At 40.3% G+C, this 8,866-nt stretch overlaps 1 pseudogene; it reads left to right on the forward strand.

Moving 5' to 3' along the window:
* The first annotated feature begins 8,403 nt into the window (after nt 1-8,403).
* Nucleotides 8,404-8,634, forward strand: LOC116903022 (annotated as a pseudogene).
* Nucleotides 8,635-8,866: the final 232 nt, after the last annotated feature.

The raw sequence follows: 8,866 nt of genomic DNA on the forward strand, positions 1-8,866 counted from the left end.
TCTGTTACATCATATTTTCAATAAACCTGAAAACAAACAAACAAACAAACAAAAAAAGAAGAGACCATAATCACTGAGGTAAAATTTTCTGGCAAGTGTTTTCTTGTGAAGATTTAGCCTTGGCTTAGAAAGTGGCTCCTGAGAGGAGTGTTTGAGAGTGGTGAAACAAATGACTTGAAATCAAATCATGGGTACAAGCTGACAGCCTTGGAGTGTAGACAAGATGGTTTCCTAGACAGCTCTGTAGATAGTTCTTGGCTCTATAATCTGCCTGAAATAAAGGTTTTTTTTGCTAAAAAAAAAAAAAAAAAAAAAAAAAAATCTAAAAGATCTCTGGATAGCTCATGAGTTTTTTCACTATAATCATAAACGCTGCTAGAAAAAAATTCTTGAATTTTCTAGGAAAAAAAATCTAAAAGAACTGTATTCACTCTCTGAGCAGTTCTCTCTGGGTAGCTGCTAGAAAAAAAAAATTCTATAAAATCTCCAAAAAAAAAAAAAGTTTCTCAATAAAGGAAATAAAATCTCCAAAAAAAAAAAGTTTCTCAATAAAGGAAATAAAATCAAAAAAAAAAAAAAAAAAAAGTTTCTCAATAAAGGAAATAAAAATCTCAAAAAAAAAAAAAAAAAAAAAAATTCTAAAATGGTGTTAGCTCTCCAAGGTCAGAAATCCCATTAGAAAATGTCTAAAAGAGCTATGAAAAAATTCTTAATGAGCTGTGTTTGCTCTCAATGCATTTTCTGACCAAAATCAGAAATCCTGTTAGAAAAAAATTCTAAAAGAGCTGTGTTCATTCTCCAGAGATCTTTAGACAGCTCGGCTCTTGTTAGAAAAAGTTCTAAAAACGAACTGCTGTTGCTTTCTCCTAGCTCATCTTATGCAGACCAGTTCAGTCATTTATTCTCTCTTGACCATCCCACAAATCAGCATACCATGACCCTAGTAGCCCTTTGACTCTTAGGAAGAGACAGAAAGTATATATATATATATATATATATATATATATATATATATATATGCAAAAGAATTCAGAGATCTGCCTGCCTTTGTTAAGCACAGACAATAAGCTGAGTGGGACCCTGACCTGAAATTACCATTCCTACCACTCCTGGGCCTGGACCTTGGCCTGCCTTTGTAAGCACAAACAAAAATCTTAGCTGGGGCTCTTGCCTTTCCATCACCACTCTCTAAATCTCTTTATCTTCTTCCTTAGCTTCTTTCTGACACACTGACTTATAGTGTAGCTGCCTCTGTTCTTTTAGATCTGTGAAGCTCCTTGTACAATTCATGTTGCATCCTTATACTTTGCATAGGTGAGAAATTATATACTTTTGAACTCATGTTTTCAGAGTTCTTTTCCACAGCCTTAATGTCTCAGCATTTATCATTTTGCTGAGTCACAGACACACCCTTGCCTCCTAGACTCATGCTGCTTCTAATTATCATGGAGTCATTAACCTTGGCAGGGAGTATATTTTCTGAAGGAGGAACATGAAGTAAAAAACCATTAGAATTTCTGGAGGCCCACACCCTGCTGGGTCTGTTCTGGGGCGGGAACCATGTTGCAATGTCCCTGCCATAGCCAAGCACAGCTCAACATTTTCTGAGAACACAAAGAAGTCATGTTCCAGAGATCAACTTTTGCTGGCAGCGAGACTTGCTAATGTGTAGAATTACCCAGGTGGTATTGATTTTGAAGACATGAAACGGTCTTGAAGAGCAGCTAAGGCTTGGCACTGGGACAGGCCAGGAAACAGCACTGGTGAAAGTGCAACCTCAGTTGGAGCTGATGGCCCGGGACTGAAGGGATCATGCAAAGAAGTTGAGGCTTGGCACCATGAAGATAGCATATGAGAGGCTTTTGGTGAAAGTGCAATTCAGCTGCAGCTGAAGACTCCAGCATTAGAGATGCCAGTATCGTTGGATGACTACCATTAACAGCAGTGGCAGTGGGGTGGAGTCAGCCAGAGCCTAGAGCTCTAGAGGGCAGAGCTGGAGAAGTGACTCAAGCCCTTTGGGGGAGTGCAGAATATCATGTGTGGATTCTAGACATTGAAACAAGAAGTTGTGAAGTTGAAGTTTCCCTGGAGACCCCAAGATGTTAGAGATACCAGAGTCGTGGGATACCTGCTGAGGAAAGTTGCTAGCATGGAGTGGAACCAACAAATCTAAGGTTGGACACCAGACATGGAGATGCAGCGTTTGAAAGTTGTCCAGCTGTTTTGTTTTGTTTTATTTTTGTATTGCTTTGGTTCAGTATTTCTTCACAAATGGTGTTTTGGAACGCTAATGCATATCCCATTATGTTGGAAGTATGTGATCTGCTTTTCGATTTTGATTTTATAGGAGATCACAGTTAAGAGGCTGCATGAATCTAGGAAGAGACTCTTAAAAACTGGACTTTTAAAAACTGTTGAGACTGTGATAGACAATGGAGACTTTTGAAGTTGGACAATGCAGTTTGCATTATGTCAGGACTACAAGCTTCTGGGCCAAGGTGGTTTGTGTGGTGGTTTGAATAGGTTTGTTCCCCCATAGACTTAAGTGTTTGAAGGCTTAGCCCACAGGAAATGGTACTGTTAGGAGGTGTTGTTGGAGGAGTCTTATTAGAGGAAGTGCTTCATTGTGAGGGCGGGCTTTGGGGCCTCCTATGCCCACCTCTACCCAGTGTGGAGTCATAGGCTCTTCCTGGCTGCCTACAGAAGAAAGTCCCCTCTCTGCTGCTGGGGATCAAGATGTATAATTCTCCTTCTCCAGCACCATGTCTGTCTGCCTGCACACTGCCATGCTTTCCTCCATGGTGATAATGGACTGAATCTCTGAAACTGTAGGCCGGCCCCAAGTCAGTGTTTTCCTTTTTAAGAGTTGCCTTGGTCACGGTATCTCTTCACAGAAATGTAAACCCTAACAAAAACAGGAAAGCTGAAGTGGAAAGGGAGGTGGAGTCAATCTCATTAGACTACTTCCTGCTGATTAGAGGTGTTGAGTTTTTTGAGGCAATGTTGATCTTCATCATCAGGATATCTCCAATCAGCAAATAGCGGTGGTAGCAGCAACGGCTGCACCCCTCCTGGAGCTCTTGCGTTTATTTGCTCTCTCAAGTGTCCCCAGAATTCCAAATGTCACATATGCACAAAAATTATCAAAACCATGGCCCTGCCAGACTCTGAGTCAAATCATGGTCAGCTACTGTGGACAATCTAAAGCACTCTCATATCCCACTCCTGGCATTAGAACAGAAACATATTCCTATAACATATTTATGTTTTAAGAAACCCAAATTCTCACTACAATAGGCTATATGTCTGCCAGTCAGTCAGTCAGTCAGTCCATCTGTCTGTTTGTCTCTGTCTCTCTCCTTCCCTTTCCCTATTTATTTGTTTGGGGCCTGTCACTGATAATTCCTGGAAGAAGTTGTCTACAAAGACCGATTGATTAGAACTGCAGGGATGTGTGAGGAGAGGTTGGGATGTTGCAGCTCCAGAGGCAAGTTGCATAACCCTGCCTAGCTTTAGCCCCCTGAATAGCCATTCCTTGCCCACCTCTGTGTCAGAACTAATAGCCCATGACTAAAAGATAAAAGCATGATTACCTTGGTAAACTACTAGCTTTCGTCAACCCAAAAGCCATGATGTCATTAGATACCACCTGAGGCCTATAGAACTCCCCCAACTTCCTGTATCCATCTCTGATGCACCCACATGTATTTTAAACTTTCATTGATTGATGACTTTCTTTGTTTTGCAAAACCTTAAAACTTCACAAAACTTCTACATCGGAACATGGAATTTGTGGTAACGTAAATCTGGTCTTTGTCCATCGCCACTCAAATTTGACACTAGAATAAACTCTTTAAAGTTTGAAAGCTGTGTTTTTCTATTGATATTAGGTGCCCAATATGGGGTCTAAGAATGATCCACCTTTCACCAGAGGAGTCACCTGAATGTAAGCCAGGTGATCTCATAGATTCATTGAGTTGAGGCCATCTGGAGTTATTCCCTCAAATGGACTGTTATGAGTTCTCTCTAGGGTTTTCAGACCTCCCTTAATTTTGTCAAAGGTTCATTTATTTATTCTGAGCTGATGATTAAGGGTCCCAACAGCCACATTGCCCAGGGAATCAGGTAGGCAAGCTTCATTGTCTTCTTCCTCCAAATCCAGTCCCCAGTTTCATGTCCAATTCTAGCAGACCAACTGCTACAGACCCCCATTCTTCTCAGCTCCCATCTCCAGTGATCTAAAGCCTTCCTAACCACCCTACCCATTTGTCTCAGCTGCAGACACCCCTGAGAACCTGGCAGCCATCAGCCAGGGTAATAGGTAGGCAATCTTTACTTGCCCCATTCTCCAAACCCAATACCCCACCCCCATCCCTATCGTTAGAGCAGCCTTTCTTCCCAGGGATCTATTCAGAACTTGGGAGTACACCCTGCTTTCCTCCCTTTTGTGGAATCTCTCAGCACCCTTCCCTTCTAGCCCATCCCTATTCCTAAGTATCAGCTCCCAATACCTAGAAACACATTCTACCTGGGAATCCCAGTGTCCACACTGAGCAGGATCTCAGAAAAATTTGTTACCAGGCAACACAGAGCTACCACACTCTCCTAAGAACCTGAGAAGGCAGCAGAAATCAAGGAACGGAACACCTACCAACAAAGATAAGACCAGATATCAATCAGCACCTAGAATCACAATCATCACAAACCCAGATGCCTAGATGCCATTATAAACACACAACCAATAATAGCCAGGAAATTGTGTCTTCACTAGAGCCCAGCAACCCTACTATAGTAGACTCCGAGAAAGGTAATATAGCTGAGGCACAAGACAAGGACTTCAAAATAGCTATTATGGATATGTTAGATGTCCTTGAGGAGGAAATGAATAAAACTCTTTAATAAAATCTATGGAGCACAAACAGTAGAATGAAATGGAAACAACTCAAGCTTTGTAAATTGAAATAGAATCAACAAAGAAAACCCAAACTCAAGCAAAACTGGAAATGATAAATTTAGGAACTCAAAGAGGGGTTGGGATTTGGCTCAGTGGTAGAGCGCTTGCCTAGGAAGCGCAAAGCGGGCCCCAGCCCCGGAAAAAAAAAAAAAAAAAAAAAAAAAGGAACTCAAAGAGAAACCTCAGCCTCACCAGCAGAATACAAAAGATGGAAGAAAGAATCTCAGGCACAGAAGAGTGGAAACAAGAAATGGACACCTTAGTCAAAGAAAATATTAAACAAACAAACAAAATCCAGGCACAAAACATCCATGAAATCTGCAACATTATGAAAAAAATTATGAGAGATAGAAATAGAGGAAGTTGCAAAACACATAGGTCAAAACCAGAAAATATTTTTAATTGAATATTTTTTAATTTACATTTCAAATGTTATTCCCTTTCCTGGTTTCCATCCATAACCCCCCTATTCCACCCCTGCCTCTTATTCTATGAGGATGTTCCCCCTCCCCAACCACCCACCCCTTCCTGCCTTCCCACCCTGATATTTACAAGGCAGGACCAAGGGCTTCTCCTACTGGTGTCCAACAAGGCCATCCTCTGCTACATATGCAGCTGGAGCCATGGGTCAGTTCATGTGTACTCTTTGAATGGTGGTTTAGTCCCTGGGAGCTCTGGTTGGTTGGTATTGTTCTTATGGGGTTGCAAATCCCTTCAGCTCCTTCAATCCTTTCTCTAACTCCTCTAATGGGGACCCTGTTCTCAGTTCAATGGTTTACTGCTAGCATTCACCTCTGTATTTGACAAGCTCTGGCTGTGTCTCTCAGGAGACAGCTATATATATCAGGTTCCTGTCAGCATGCACTTCTTGGCATCACCAATATTGTCTATTTTGGGTGGGGATATATATATATATATATGGGCTGGATCCCCAGGTGGGGCAGACTCTGAATGGCCATTCCTTTAGTCTCTGTCCCAAACTTTGTCTCCATATCTCCTTCTATGAAATTTTTGTTCCCCCTTTTAAGGACCAAAGCATCCGCATATTGGTCGTCCTTCTTGAGCTTCATGTGCTCTGTGGATTGTATCTTGGGTAATTCGAGTTTTGGGCTAATATCCACCTATCAGTGAGTGCTTACCATGTGTGTTTTTTTGTGATTGTGTAGCCTCACTCAGGAAAATATTTTCTAGTTCCATCCATTTGCCTATGAATTTCATGAAGACATTGTTTTTTACAGCTAAGTAGTATTCCATTGTGTAGATGTACTATATTTTCTGTATCCTTTCCTCTGTTGAAGGACATCTGGGTTCTTACCAGTTTCTGGCTATTATAAATAAGGCTGCTATGAACATAGTGGAACATGTATCTTTCTTGTATGTTGGAGCAACATTTGGGTATGTGATCATGAGTGGAATAGCTGGGTATACCTCAGGTAGTACTATATCCAATTTTCTGAGGAAACTCCAGACTGATTTCCACAGTGGTTGTACCAGTTTGCAATCCCACCAACAATGGAGGAGTGTTCCTCTTTTTCCACATCCTTGCCAACATCTATTGTTATCTGAGTTTTTGATCTTAGCCATTCTGACTGGTGTGAGGTGGAATCTCAGGGTTGTTTTGATTTGCATTTCCCTGATGACTAAGGAGGTTGAGCATTTCATTAGGTACTTCTCAGGCATTCAATATTCCTCAGTTGAGAATTCTTTGTTTAGCTCTGTATCCAATTTTTAAATAGGGTTATTTGACTCTCTGGAGCCTAACTTCTTGAGTTCTTCATATATATTGGATATTAGCCCTCTATCAGATGTAGGATTGGTAAAGATCTTTTCCCAAGCTGTTGGTTGCTGACAGTATCCTTTGCCTTACAAAAGCTTTGCAATTTTATGAGATCCCATTTGTTGAATCTTGATCTTCAAGCATAAGCCATTGGTGTTCAGGAAATTTTCTCCAGTGCCCATGTGTTCAAGGCTCTTCCCCATTTTTCTTCTATTAGTTTGAGTGTATCTGGTTTTATGTGGAGGTTCTTGATCCACTTGGAATTGAGCTTTGTATAGGGCAATAAGGATATAGATCGAACAAGCACCATTTGTGGAAAATGCTTATATTTTTTCCACTGGGTGGTTTTAGCTCCTTTGTCAAGATCAAGTGACCATAGGTGTGTGGGTTCATTTCTGGGTCTTTAATTCTATTCCACTGAACTACCTGCCTGTCTCTATACCAATACCATGCAGTTTTTATCACTATTGCTCTGTAATACAGCTTGAGGTCAGGGATGTTGATTCTCTCAGATGGTCTTTTATTACTGAAGGATAGTTTTCAATGTCCTGGGTTTTTTGTTATTCCAAATGAATTTGCAAATTTCTCTTTATAACTCTATGAATAATTGAGTTGGAATTTTGATGAGAATTGCATTGAAACTACAGATTGCTTTTGGCAAGACGGCCAATTTTACTATATTAATCTGGCCAATCCATGATCATGGGAGATCTTTCCATCTTCTGAGATCTTCAATTTCTTTCTTCAGAGACTTGAAGTTCTTGTCATACAGATCTTTCACTTGCTTGGTTAGTCAGACCGAGGTATTTTTGGTTATTTGTGACTATTGTGAAGGGTGTCATTTCTCTAATTTCTTTCTTAGGATTTGATTGAGTTAATTTTATACCCAGCCACTTTGCTGAAGTTGTTTATCAGGCTTAGTAGTTCTCTGGTGGAACTTTTGGGATCACTTAAGAATACTATCATATCATCTGCAAATAGTTATATTTTGACTTCTTCCTTTCCAATTTGTATCTCTTTGACCTCCTTTTGTTGTCTGATTGCTCTGGCTAGAACTTCAAGAACTATATTGAATAAGTAGGGAGAGAGTGGGCAGCCTTGTCTAGTCCCTGATTTTAGTGGGATTGCTTCAAGTTTCTCTCCATTTAGTTTGATGTTAGCTACTGGTTTGCTGTATACTGCTTTTACTATGTTTAGGTATGGGCCTTGAATTCCTGATCTTTCCAGGACTTTTATCATGAAAGGGTGTTGAATTTTGTAGAATGCTTTCTCAGCCTCTAATGAGATGATCATGTGTTTTTTTTTCTTCGAGTTTGTTTACATAGTGGATTATGTTGATGGATTTCCGCATATTAAACCATCCCTGCATTCCTGGGATGAAGCCTACTTGATCATGATAGATGATTGTTTTGATAGGTTCTTGGACTCGGTTTGTGAGAATTTTATTGAGTATTTTTGTGTCGATATTCATAAGGGAAATTGGTCTAAAGTTCTCTTTCTTTGTTGGGTCTTTGTGTGGTTTAGGTATAAGTGTAATTGTAGCTTCATAGAAGGACTCGGATAGTGTTCCTTCTTTTTCTATTTTATGGAATAGTTTGGACAGTATTCGTATTAGGTCTTCTATGAAGGTCTTATACACATCTCCACTAAGCCTGAGCTACATGTTTCTACCCTCTCAAACCGCCATCCCACAAACATGGATCAGGTAATGCAGTTTGTCGAGCCAAGTCAGTAGTTTGTAAAAGACTCGATTCGGCTGGTTAAAAGATGCACCAAGTCTGATAGAAAAGAATTCCAGAAGATTTCCATGGCCACAGCGATTGGATTTGCTATCATGGGGTTCATCAGCTTCTTTGTGAAACTGACCCACATTCCTATTAATAACATTATTGTGGGTGGCTGAGTCCTTCCTCACTGTGGGACTGGTGAACCAATGAGGGGGTGACAAGGTCATGAGTAAAAAGTTACCTGGAAAAAAAAAATCTCCACTAAAACCATCTGGTCCTGGACTGTTTTTGGTTGGGAGAATTTTAATAACTGCTTCTATTTCTTTAGGAGTTATAGAACTGTTTAGATGGTTTATCTGATCCTGATTTAACGTTGGTAATTGGTATCTGTCTAGAAAATTGTCCATT

Source organism: Rattus rattus, chromosome 6 (genome assembly GCF_011064425.1).
Source record: "Rattus rattus isolate New Zealand chromosome 6, Rrattus_CSIRO_v1, whole genome shotgun sequence".
Taxonomy (NCBI): domain Eukaryota; kingdom Metazoa; phylum Chordata; class Mammalia; order Rodentia; family Muridae; genus Rattus; species Rattus rattus.